The following is a 13,749-nucleotide window of genomic DNA, read 5'->3' on the forward strand; positions in this document are numbered from 1 at the left end:
CATCCCTCCTGTCATGACAGGACCGGGGCTGTGCACATCTACGTCCCTCCTGTCATGACAGGAGCAGGGCTGTGCACATCTACATCCCTCCTGTCATGACAGGACCGGGGCTGTGCACATCTACGTCCCTCCTGTCATAACAGGAGCGGGGCTGTGCATATCTACGTCCCTCCTGTCATGACAGGAGCGGGGCTGTGCACATCTACGTCCCTCCTGTCATGACAGGAGCGGGGCTGTGCACATCTACGTCCCTCCTGTCATGACAGGAGCGGGGCTGTGCACATCTATGTCCCTCCTGTCATGACAGGACCGGGGCTGTACACATCTATGTCCCTCCTGTAGTGACAGGATCGGGCTGTGCACATCTACGTCCCTCCTGTCATAACAGGACTGGGGCTGTGCACAGCAAGTCCCTCCTGTCATGAAAGGACCGGGGCTGTGCACATCTACGTCCCTCCTGTCATGACTGGATCGGGCTGTGCACATCTACGTCCCTCCTGTCATGACAGGAGCGGGGCTGTGCACATCTACGTCCCTCCTGTCATGACAGGACCAGGGCTGTACACATCTACGTCCCTCCTGTAGTGACAGGATCGGGCTGTGCACATCTATGTCCCTCCTTTCACGTATTTTCATCCATAATCCACATTGTCATGCAACTTTTTTTCTTTGACAATTTAGCGAAATGCTGGTGTAAAATACATCGGGCATCCTCGCTGGCTGCTCGGACAAAAGGGCAGATGTATTGAGTAGATTTGTGAGGTCTCAGCAGTTGTCACCCCCAGACATGTCTCATTTACATATCTACATCCCTCCTGTCAGGACAGGAGCGGGGCTGTGCACATCTACGTCCCTCCTGTCATGACAGGAGCAGGGCTGTGCACATCTACATCCCTCCTGTCATGACAGGACCGGGGCTGTGCACATCTACGTCCCTCCTGTCATGACAGGAGCGGGGCTGTGCACATCTACGTCCCTCCTGTCATGACAGGAGCGGGGCTGTGCATATCTACGTCCCTCCTGTCATGACAGGAGCGGGGCTGTGCACATCTACGTCCCTCCTGTCATGACAGGAGCGGGGCTGTGCACATCTACGTCCCTCCTGTCATGACAGGAGCGGGGCTGTGCACATCTATGTCCCTCCTGTCATGACAGGACCGGGGCTGTACACATCTATGTCCCTCCTGTAGTGACAGGATCGGGCTGTGCACATCTACGTCCCTCCTGTCATAACAGGACTGGGGCTGTGCACAGCAAGTCCCTCCTGTCATGAAAGGACCGGGGCTGTGCACATCTACATCCCTCCTGTCATGACTGGATCGGGCTGTGCACATCTACGTCCCTCCTGTCATGACAGGAGCGGGGCTGTGCACATCTACGTCCCTCCTGTCATGACAGGACCAGGGCTGTACACATCTACGTCCCTCCTGTAGTGACAGGATCGGGCTGTGCACATCTATGTCCCTCCTTTCACGTATTTTCATCCATAATCCACATTGTCATGCAACTTTTTTTCTTTGACAATTTAGCGAAATGCTGGTGTAAAATACATCGGGCATCCTCGCTGGCTGCTCGGACAAAAGGGCAGATGTATTGAGTAGATTTGTGAGGTCTCAGCAGTTGTCACCCCCAGACATGTCTCATTTACATATCTACATCCCTCCTGTCAGGACAGGAGCGGGGCTGTGCACATCTAGGTCCCTCCTGTCATGACAGGATCAGGGCTGTGCACATCTACGTCCCTCCTGTCATGACAGGAGCAGGGCTGTGCACATCTACATCCCTCCTGTCATGACAGGACCGGGGCTGTGCACATCTACGTCCCTCCTGTCATGACAGGAGCGGGGCTGTGCACATCTACGTCCCTCCTGTCATGACAGGAGTGGGGCTGTGCACATCTACGTCCCTCCTGTCATGACAGGAGCGGGGCTGTGCACATCTACGTCCCTCCTGTCATGACAGGAGCGGGGCTGTGCACATCTACGTCCCTCCTGTCATGACAGGATCGGGCTGTGCACATCTACGTCCCTCCTGTCATGACAGGAGCGGGGCTGTGCACATCTACGTCCCTCCTGTCATGACAGGAGCGGGGCTGTGCACATCTATGTCCCTCCTGTCATGACAGGACCGGGGCTGTACACATCTATGTCCCTCCTGTAGTGACAGGATCGGGCTGTGCACATCTACGTCCCTCCTGTCATAACAGGACTGGGGCTGTGCACAGCAAGTCCCTCCTGTCATGACAGGAGCGGGGCTGTGCACATCTACGTCCCTCCTGTCATGACTGGATCGGGCTGTGCACATCTACGTCCCTCCTGTCATGACAGGAGCGGGGCTGTGCACATCTACGTCCCTCCTGTAGTGACAGGATCGGGCTGTGCACATCTATGTCCCTCCTTTCACGTATTTTCATCCATAATCCACATTGTCATGCAACTTTATTCTTTGACAATTTTGCAAAATGCTGGTGTAAAATACATCGGGCATCCTCGCTGGCTGCTCGGACAAAAGGGCAGATGTATTGAGTAGATTTGTGAGGTCTCAGCAGTTGTCACCCCCAGACATGTCTCATTTACATATCTACATCCCTCCTGTCATGACAGGAGCGGGGCTGTGCACATCTACGTCCCTCCTGTCATGACAGGAGCAGGGCTGTGCACATCTACATCCCTCCTGTCATGACAGGACCGGGGCTGTGCACATCTACGTCCCTCCTGTCATGACAGGAGCGGGGCTGTGCACATCTACGTCCCTCCTGTCATAACAGGAGCGGGGCTGTGCATATCTACGTCCCTCCTGTCATGACAGGAGCGGGGCTGTGCACATCTACGTCCCTCCTGTCATGACAGGAGCGGGGCTGTGCACATCTACGTCCCTCCTGTCATGACAGGAGCGGGGCTGTGCACATCTATGTCCCTCCTGTAGTGACAGGATCGGGCTGTGCACATCTACGTCCCTCCTGTCATAACAGGACTGGGGCTGTGCACAGCAAGTCCCTCCTGTCATGACAGGAGCGGGGCTGTGCACATCTACGTCCCTCCTGTCATGACTGGATCGGGCTGTGCACATCTACGTCCCTCCTGTCATGACAGGAGCGGGGCTGTGCACATCTACGTCCCTCCTGTCATGACAGGACCGGGGCTGTACACATCTACGTCCCTCCTGTAGTGACAGGATCGGGCTGTGCACATCTATGTCCCTCCTTTCACGTATTTTCATCCATAATCCACATTGTCATGCAACTTTATTCTTTGACAATTTTGCAAAATGCTGGTGTAAAATACATCGGGCATCCTCGCTGGCTGCTCGGACAAAAGGGCAGATGTATTGAGTAGATTTGTGAGGTCTCAGCAGTTGTCACCCCCAGACATGTCTCATTTACATATCTACATCCCTCCTGTCAGGACAGGAGCCGGGCTGTGCACATCTAAGTCCCTCCTGTCATGACAGGAGCAGGGCTGTGCACATCTACATCCCTCCTGTCATGACAGGACCGGGGCTGTGCACATCTACGTCCCTCCTGTCATGACAGGAGCGGGGCTGTGCACATCTACGTCCCTCCTGTCATAACAGGAGCGGGGCTGTGCATATCTACGTCCCTCCTGTCATGACAGGAGCGGGGCTGTGCACATCTACGTCCCTCCTGTCATGACAGGAGCGGGGCTGTGCACATCTACGTCCCTCCTGTCATGACAGGAGCGGGGCTGTGCACATCTATGTCCCTCCTGTCATGACAGGACCGGGGCTGTACACATCTATGTCCCTCCTGTAGTGACAGGATCGGGCTGTGCACATCTACGTCCCTCCTGTCATAACAGGACTGGGGCTGTGCACAGCAAGTCCCTCCTGTCATGAAAGGACCGGGGCTGTGCACATCTACGTCCCTCCTGTCATGACTGGATCGGGCTGTGCACATCTACGTCCCTCCTGTCATGACAGGAGCGGGGCTGTGCACATCTACGTCCCTCCTGTCATGACAGGACCAGGGCTGTACACATCTACGTCCCTCCTGTAGTGACAGGATCGGGCTGTGCACATCTATGTCCCTCCTTTCACGTATTTTCATCCATAATCCACATTGTCATGCAACTTTTTTTCTTTGACAATTTAGCGAAATGCTGGTGTAAAATACATCGGGCATCCTCGCTGGCTGCTCGGACAAAAGGGCAGATGTATTGAGTAGATTTGTGAGGTCTCAGCAGTTGTCACCCCCAGACATGTCTCATTTACATATCTACATCCCTCCTGTCAGGACAGGAGCGGGGCTGTGCACATCTACGTCCCTCCTGTCATGACAGGAGCAGGGCTGTGCACATCTACATCCCTCCTGTCATGACAGGACCGGGGCTGTGCACATCTACGTCCCTCCTGTCATGACAGGAGCGGGGCTGTGCACATCTACGTCCCTCCTGTCATGACAGGAGCGGGGCTGTGCATATCTACGTCCCTCCTGTCATGACAGGAGCGGGGCTGTGCACATCTACGTCCCTCCTGTCATGACAGGAGCGGGGCTGTGCACATCTACGTCCCTCCTGTCATGACAGGAGCGGGGCTGTGCACATCTATGTCCCTCCTGTCATGACAGGACCGGGGCTGTACACATCTATGTCCCTCCTGTAGTGACAGGATCGGGCTGTGCACATCTACGTCCCTCCTGTCATAACAGGACTGGGGCTGTGCACAGCAAGTCCCTCCTGTCATGAAAGGACCGGGGCTGTGCACATCTACATCCCTCCTGTCATGACTGGATCGGGCTGTGCACATCTACGTCCCTCCTGTCATGACAGGAGCGGGGCTGTGCACATCTACGTCCCTCCTGTCATGACAGGACCAGGGCTGTACACATCTACGTCCCTCCTGTAGTGACAGGATCGGGCTGTGCACATCTATGTCCCTCCTTTCACGTATTTTCATCCATAATCCACATTGTCATGCAACTTTTTTTCTTTGACAATTTAGCGAAATGCTGGTGTAAAATACATCGGGCATCCTCGCTGGCTGCTCGGACAAAAGGGCAGATGTATTGAGTAGATTTGTGAGGTCTCAGCAGTTGTCACCCCCAGACATGTCTCATTTACATATCTACATCCCTCCTGTCAGGACAGGAGCGGGGCTGTGCACATCTAGGTCCCTCCTGTCATGACAGGATCAGGGCTGTGCACATCTACGTCCCTCCTGTCATGACAGGAGCAGGGCTGTGCACATCTACATCCCTCCTGTCATGACAGGATCGGGGCTGTGCACATCTACGTCCCTCCTGTCATGACAGGAGCGGGGCTGTGCACATCTACGTCCCTCCTGTCATGACAGGAGTGGGGCTGTGCACATCTACGTCCCTCCTGTCATGACAGGAGCGGGGCTGTGCACATCTACGTCCCTCCTGTCATGACAGGAGCGGGGCTGTGCACATCTACGTCCCTCCTGTCATGACAGGATCGGGCTGTGCACATCTACGTCCCTCCTGTCATGACAGGAGCGGGGCTGTGCACATCTACGTCCCTCCTGTCATGACAGGAGCGGGGCTGTGCACATCTATGTCCCTCCTGTCATGACAGGACCGGGGCTGTACACATCTATGTCCCTCCTGTAGTGACAGGATCGGGCTGTGCACATCTACGTCCCTCCTGTCATAACAGGACTGGGGCTGTGCACAGCAAGTCCCTCCTGTCATGACAGGAGCGGGGCTGTGCACATCTACGTCCCTCCTGTCATGACTGGATCGGGCTGTGCACATCTACGTCCCTCCTGTCATGACAGGAGCGGGGCTGTGCACATCTACGTCCCTCCTGTAGTGACAGGATCGGGCTGTGCACATCTATGTCCCTCCTTTCACGTATTTTCATCCATAATCCACATTGTCATGCAACTTTATTCTTTGACAATTTTGCAAAATGCTGGTGTAAAATACATCGGGCATCCTCGCTGGCTGCTCGGACAAAAGGGCAGATGTATTGAGTAGATTTGTGAGGTCTCAGCAGTTGTCACCCCCAGACATGTCTCATTTACATATCTACATCCCTCCTGTCATGACAGGAGCGGGGCTGTGCACATCTACGTCCCTCCTGTCATGACAGGAGCAGGGCTGTGCACATCTACATCCCTCCTGTCATGACAGGACCGGGGCTGTGCACATCTACGTCCCTCCTGTCATGACAGGAGCGGGGCTGTGCACATCTACGTCCCTCCTGTCATAACAGGAGCGGGGCTGTGCATATCTACGTCCCTCCTGTCATGACAGGAGCGGGGCTGTGCACATCTACGTCCCTCCTGTCATGACAGGAGCGGGGCTGTGCACATCTACGTCCCTCCTGTCATGACAGGAGCGGGGCTGTGCACATCTATGTCCCTCCTGTCATGACAGGACCGGGGCTGTACACATCTATGTCCCTCCTGTAGTGACAGGATCGGGCTGTGCACATCTACGTCCCTCCTGTCATAACAGGACTGGGGCTGTGCACAGCAAGTCCCTCCTGTCATGAAAGGACCGGGGCTGTGCACATCTACGTCCCTCCTGTCATGACTGGATCGGGCTGTGCACATCTACGTCCCTCCTGTCATGACAGGAGCGGGGCTGTGCACATCTACGTCCCTCCTGTCATGACAGGAGCGGGGCTGTGCACATCTACGTCCCTCCTGTCATGACAGGACCAGGGCTGTACACATCTACGTCCCTCCTGTAGTGACAGGATCGGGCTGTGCACATCTATGTCCCTCCTTTCACGTATTTTCATCCATAATCCACATTGTCATGCAACTTTTTTTCTTTGACAATTTAGCGAAATGCTGGTGTAAAATACATCGGGCATCCTCGCTGGCTGCTCGGACAAAAGGGCAGATGTATTGAGTAGATTTGTGAGGTCTCAGCAGTTGTCACCCCCAGACATGTCTCATTTACATATCTACATCCCTCCTGTCAGGACAGGAGCGGGGCTGTGCACATCTACGTCCCTCCTGTCATGACAGGAGCAGGGCTGTGCACATCTACATCCCTCCTGTCATGACAGGACCGGGGCTGTGCACATCTACGTCCCTCCTGTCATGACAGGAGCGGGGCTGTGCACATCTACGTCCCTCCTGTCATGACAGGAGCGGGGCTGTGCATATCTACGTCCCTCCTGTCATGACAGGAGCGGGGCTGTGCACATCTACGTCCCTCCTGTCATGACAGGAGCGGGGCTGTGCACATCTACGTCCCTCCTGTCATGACAGGAGCGGGGCTGTGCACATCTATGTCCCTCCTGTCATGACAGGACCGGGGCTGTACACATCTATGTCCCTCCTGTAGTGACAGGATCGGGCTGTGCACATCTACGTCCCTCCTGTCATAACAGGACTGGGGCTGTGCACAGCAAGTCCCTCCTGTCATGAAAGGACCGGGGCTGTGCACATCTACGTCCCTCCTGTCATGACAGGAGTGGGGCTGTGCACATCTACGTCCCTCCTGTCATGACAGGAGCGGGGCTGTGCACATCTACGTCCCTCCTGTCATGACAGGATCGGGCTGTGCACATCTACGTCCCTCCTGTCATGACAGGAGCGGGGCTGTGCACATCTACGTCCCTCCTGTCATGACAGGACCGGGGCTGTACACATCTATGTCCCTCCTCTAGTGACAGGATCGGGCTGTGCACATCTACGTCCCTCCTGTCATAACAGGACTGGGGCTGTGCACAGCAAGTCCCTCCTGTCATGACAGGAGCGGGGCTGTGCACATCTACGTCCCTCCTGTCATGACTGGATCGGGCTGTGCACATCTACGTCCCTCCTGTCATGACAGGAGCGGGGCTGTGCACATCTACGTCCCTCCTGTCATGACAGGACCGGGGCTGTACACATCTACGTCCCTCCTGTAGTGACAGGATCGGGCTGTGCACATCTATGTCCCTCCTTTCACGTATTTTCATCCATAATCCACATTGTCATGCAACTTTATTCTTTGACAATTTTGCAAAATGCTGGTGTAAAATACATCGGGCATCCTCGCTGGCTGCTCGGACAAAAGGGCAGATGTATTGAGTAGATTTGTGAGGTCTCAGCAGTTGTCACCCCCAAACATGTCTCATTTACATATCTACATCCCTCCTGTCATGACAGGAGCGGGGTTGTGCACATCTACGTACTTCCTGTTATGACAGGAGCAGGGCTGTGCACATCTAGGTCCCTCCTGTCATGACAGGAGCGGGGCTGTGCACATCTACGTCCCTCCTGTCATGACAGGAGCGGGGCTGTGCACATCTACGTCCCTCCTGTCATGACAGGAGCGGGGCTGTGCACATCTACGTCCCTCCTGTCATGACAGGAGCGGGGCTGTGCACATCTACATCCCTCCTGTCATGACAGGATCGGGCTGTGCACATCTACGTCCCTCCTGTCATGACAGGACCGGGGCTGTACAGATCTACGTCCCTCCTGTCATGACAGGAGCGGGGCTGTGCACATCTACGTCCCTCCTGTCTTGACAGGAGCGGGGCTGTGCACATCTACATCCCTCCTGTCATGAAATGGACTGGGGCTGTGCACATCTACGTCCCTCCTGTCATGACAGGAGCGGGGCTGTGCACATCTACGTCCCTCCTGTCATGACAGGACCAGGGCTGTACACATCTACGTCACTCCTGTGGTGACAGGATCGGGCTGTGCACATCTATGTCCCTCCTTTCCCGTATTTTCATCCATAATCCACATTATCATGCAACTTTTTTTCTTTGACAATTTTGCAAAATGCTGGTGTAAAATACATCGGGCATCCTCGCTGGCTGCTCGGACAAAAGGGCAGATGTATTGAGTAGATTCGTGAGGTCTCAGCAGTTGTCACCCCACAAACATGTCTCATTTACATATCTACGTCCCTCCTGTTATGGCAGGAGCGGGGCTGTGCACATCTACGTCCCTCCTGTCATGACAGGAGTGGGGCTGTGCACATCTACGTCCCTCCTGTCATGACAGAACCGGGGCTGTACAGATCTACGTCCCTCCTGTCATGACAGGAGCGGAGCTGTGCACATCTACATCCCCCCTGTCATGACAGGAGCAGGGCTGTGCACATCTAAGTCCCTCCTGTCATGACAGGAGCGGGGCTGTGCACATCTAAGTCCCTCCTGTCATGACAGGAGCGGGGCTGTCCACATCTACGTTCCTCTTGTCATGACAGGAGCGGGGCTGTGCACATCTACATCACTCCTGTCATGACAGGACCGGGGCTGTGCACATCTACGTCACTCCTGTCATGACGGGACCGGGGCTGTACACATCTACGTCCCTCCTGTCATGACAGGATCGGGCTGTGCACGTCTACGTCCCTCCTGTCATGACAGGACCGGGGCTGTGCACATCTACGTTCCTCTTGTCATGACAGGAGCGGGGCTGTGCACATCTACGTCCCTCCTGTCATGACAGGACTGGGGCTTTACACATCTACGTCCCTCCTGTCATGACAGGATCGGGCTGTGCACATCTATGTCCCTCCTTTCACGTATTTTCATCCATAATCCACATTGTCATGCAACTTTTTTTCTTTGACAATTTTGCAAAATGCTGGTGTAAAATACATCGGCATCCTCGCTGGCTGCTCGGACAAAAGGGCAGATGTATTGAGTAGATTCGTGAGGTCTCAGCAGTTGTCACCCCCCAAACATGTCTCATTTACATATCTATGTCCCTCCTGTCATGACAGAACCGGGGCTGTACAGATCTACGTCCCTCCTGTCATGACAGGAGCGGGGCTGTGCACATCTACATCCCCCCTGTCATGACAGGAGCAGGGCTGTGCACATCTACGTCCCTCCTGTCATGACAGGAGCGGGGCTGTGCACATCTAAGTTCCTCCTGTCATGACAGGAGCGGGGCTGTGCACATCTACATCCCTTCTGTCATGACAGGATCGGGCTGTGCACATCTACGTCCCTCCTGTCATGACAGAACCGGGGCTGTACAGATCTACGTCCCTCCTGTCATGACAGGAGCGGGGCTGTCCACATCTACATACCCCCTGTCATGACAGGAGCGGGGCTGTGCACATCTACGTCCCTCCTGTCATGACAGGAGAAAGGCTGTGCACATCTAAGTCCCTCCTGTCATGACAGGAGCGGGGCTGTCCACATCTACGTCCCTCCTGTCATGACAGGATCGGGCTGTGCACATCTACGTCCCTCCTGTCATGACAGGACCGGGGCTGTGCCCCTCTACGTCCCTCCTGTCATGACAGGAGCTGGGCTGTGCACATCTACGTCCCTCCTCTCATGACAGGAGCGGGGCTGTGCACATCTAGGTCCCTCCTGTCATGACAGGACCGGGGCTGTACAGATCTACGTACCTCCTGTCATGACAGAACCGGGGCTGTACAGATCTACGTCCCTCCTGTCATGACAGGAGCGGGGCTGTGCACATCTACACCCCCCCTGTCATGACAGGAGCAGGGCTGTGCACATCTACGTCCCTCCTGTCATGACGAGCGGGGCTGTGCACATCTACATCCCTCCTGTCATGACAGGAGCGGGGCTGTGCACATCTATGTCCCTCCTGTCATGACAGGACGGGGCTGTGCACATCTACGTCCCTCCTGTCATGACAGGACCGGGGCGGTGCACAGCTACGTCCCTCCTGTCATGACAGGACCGGGGCTGTGCACATCTACGTCCCTCCTGTCATGACAGGATCGGGCTGTGCACATCTACGTCCCTCCTGTCATGACAGGACCGGGGCTGTACAGATCTACGTCCCTCCTGTCATGACAGGAGCGAGGCTGTGCACATCTACGTCCCTCCTGTCATGACAGGACCAGGGCTGTACACATCTACGTCACTCCTGTGGTGACAGGATCGGGCTGTGCACATCTATGTCCCTCCTTTCACGTATTTTCATCCATAATCCACATTATCATGCAACTTTTTTTCTTTGACAATTTTGCAAAATGCTGGTGTAAAATACATCGGGCATCCTCGCTGGCTGCTCGGACAAAAGGGCAGATGTATTGAGTAGATTCGTGAGGTCTCAGCAGTTGTCACCCCCCAAACATGTCTCATTTACAGATCTATGTCCCTCCTGTTATGACAGGAGCAGGGCTGTGCACATCTTCGTCCCTCCTGTCATGACAGGAGCGGGGCTGTGCACATCTACGTCCCTCCTGTCATGACAGGAGCGGGGCTGTGCACATCTACGTCCCTCCTGTCATGACAGGAGCGGGGCTGTGCACATCTACATCCCTCCTGTCATGACAGGATCGGGCTGTGCACATCTACGTCCCTCCTGTCATGACAGAACCGGGGCTGTACAGATCTACGTCCCTCCTGTCATGACAGGAGCGGGGCTGTGCACATCTACATCTCCCCTCCTGTCATGACAGGAGCGGGGCTGTGCACATCTACATCCCCCCTGTCATGACAGGAGCATGTCTGTGCACATCTACGTCCCTCCTGTCATGACAGGATCGGGCTGTGCACATCTACGTCCCTCCTGTCATGACAGGACCAGGGCTGTGCACATCTACGTCCCTCCTGTCATGACAGGAGCTGGGCTGTGCACATCTACGTCCCTCCTGTCATGACAGGAGCGGGGCTGTGCACATCTACGTCCCTCCTGTCATGACAGGACCGGGGCTGTACAGATCTACGTCCCTCCTGTCATGACAGGAGCGGGGCTGTGCACATCTACATCCCCCCTGTCATGACAGGAGCGGGGCTGTGCACATCTACGTCCCTCCTGTCATGACAGGAGCGGGGCTGTGCACATCTACATCCCTCCTGTCATGACAGGATCGAGCTGTGCACATCTATGTCCCTCCTGTCATGACAGAACCGGGGCTGTACAGATCTACATCCCTCCTGTCATGACAGGAGCGGGGCTGTGCACATCTACATACCCCCTGTCATGACAGGAGCAGGGCTGTGCACATCTAAGTCCCTCCTGTCATGACAGGAGCGGGGCTGTGCACATCGAAGTCCCTCCTGTCATGACAGGAGCGGGGCTGTCCACATCTACGTTCCTCTTGTCATGACTGGAGCGGGGCTGTGCACATCTACTTCACTCCTGTCATGACAGGACCGGGGCTGTGCACATCTATGTCCCTCCTGTCATGACAGGACCGGGGCTGTGCACATCTATGTCCCTCCTGTCATGACAGGACCGGGGCTGTGCACAGCTACGTCCCTCCTGTCATGACAGGACCGGGGCTGTGCACATCTACGTCCCTCCTGTCATGACAGGATCGGGCTGTGCACATCTATGTCCCTCCTTTCACGTATTTTCATCCATAATCCACATTGTCATGCAACTTTTTTTCTTTGACAATTTTGCAAAATGCTGGTGTAAAATACATCGGGCATCCTCGCTGGCTGCTCGGACAAAAGGGCAGATGTATTGAGTAGATTTGTGAGGTCTCAGCAGTTGTCACCCCCAAACATGTCTCATTTACATATCTACGTCCCTCCTGTCATGACAGGAGCGGGGTTGTGCATATCTACGTCCCTCCTGTCATGACAGGATCGGGCTGTGCACATCTACATCCCTCCTTTCACGTATTTTCATCCATAATCCACATTGTCATGCAACTTTTTTTCTTTGACAATTTTGCAAAATGCTGGTGTAAAATACATCGGGCATCCTCGCTGGCTGCTCGGACAAAAGGGCAGATGTATTGAGTAGATTCGTGAGGTCTCAGCAGTTGTCACCCCCCAAACATGTCTCATTTACATATCTATGTCCCTCCTGTTATGACAGGAGCGGGGCTGTGCACATCTACGTCCCTCCTGTCATGACAGGAGCGGGGCTGTGCACATCTACGTCCCTCCTATCATGACAGGAGCGGGGCTGTGCACATCTACATCCCTCCTGTCATGACAGGATCGGGCTGTGCACATCTACGTCCCTCCTGTCATGACAGAACCGGGGCTGTACAGATCTACGTCCCTCCTGTCATGACAGGAGCGGGGCTGTGCACATCTACATCCCCCCTGTCATGACAGGAGCATGGCTGTGCACATCTACGTCCCTCCTGTCATGACAGGATCGGGCTGTGCACATCTACGTCCCTCCTGTCATGACAGGGCCAGGGCTGTGCACATCTACGTCCCTCCTGTCATGACAGGAGCTGGGCTGTGCACATCTACGTCCCTCCTGTCATGACAGGAGCGGGGCTGTGCACATCTACGTCCCTCCTGTCATGACAGGACCGGGGCTGTACAGATCTACGTCCCTCCTGTCATGACAGGAGCGGGGCTGTGCACATCTACATCCCCCCTGTCATGACAGGAGCAGGGCTGTGCACATCTACGTCCCTCCTATCATGACGAGCGGGGCTGTGCACATCTACATCCCTCCTGTCATGACAGGAGCGGGGCTGTGCACATCTACGTCCCTCCTGTCATGACAGGAGCGGGGCTGTCCACATCTACGTTCCTCCTGTCATGACAGAAGCGGGGCTGTGCACATCTACGTCACTCCTGTCATGACAGGACCGGGGCTGTGCACATCTACGTCACTCCTGTCATGACTGGACCGGGGCTGTACACATCTACGTCCCTCCTGTCATGACAGGATCGGGCTGTGCACATCTACGTCCCTCCTGTCATGACAGGAGCGGGGCTGTGCACATCTATGTCCCTCCTTTCATGACAGGACCGGGGCTGTGCACATCTACGTCCCTCCTGTCATGACAGGACCGGGGCGGTGCACATTGTCATGCAACTTTTTTTCTTTGACAATTTTGCAAAATGCTGGTGTAAAATACATCGGGCATCTTCGCTGGCTGCTCGG

At 55.2% G+C, this 13,749-nt stretch overlaps 1 protein-coding gene across 1 annotated transcript in view; it reads left to right on the top strand.

Annotated features, from left to right (window-relative positions):
- The window catches only part of TRMT11 (tRNA methyltransferase 11 homolog), a 72,188-nt gene that overhangs the window by 919 nt on the left and 57,520 nt on the right, over positions 1 to 13,749 (top strand). The gene's annotated exons all lie outside the window — the stretch shown is intronic.

The sequence above is a fragment of the Hyla sarda genome, chromosome 3, assembly GCF_029499605.1.
Source record: "Hyla sarda isolate aHylSar1 chromosome 3, aHylSar1.hap1, whole genome shotgun sequence".
NCBI lineage: Eukaryota > Metazoa > Chordata > Amphibia > Anura > Hylidae > Hyla > Hyla sarda.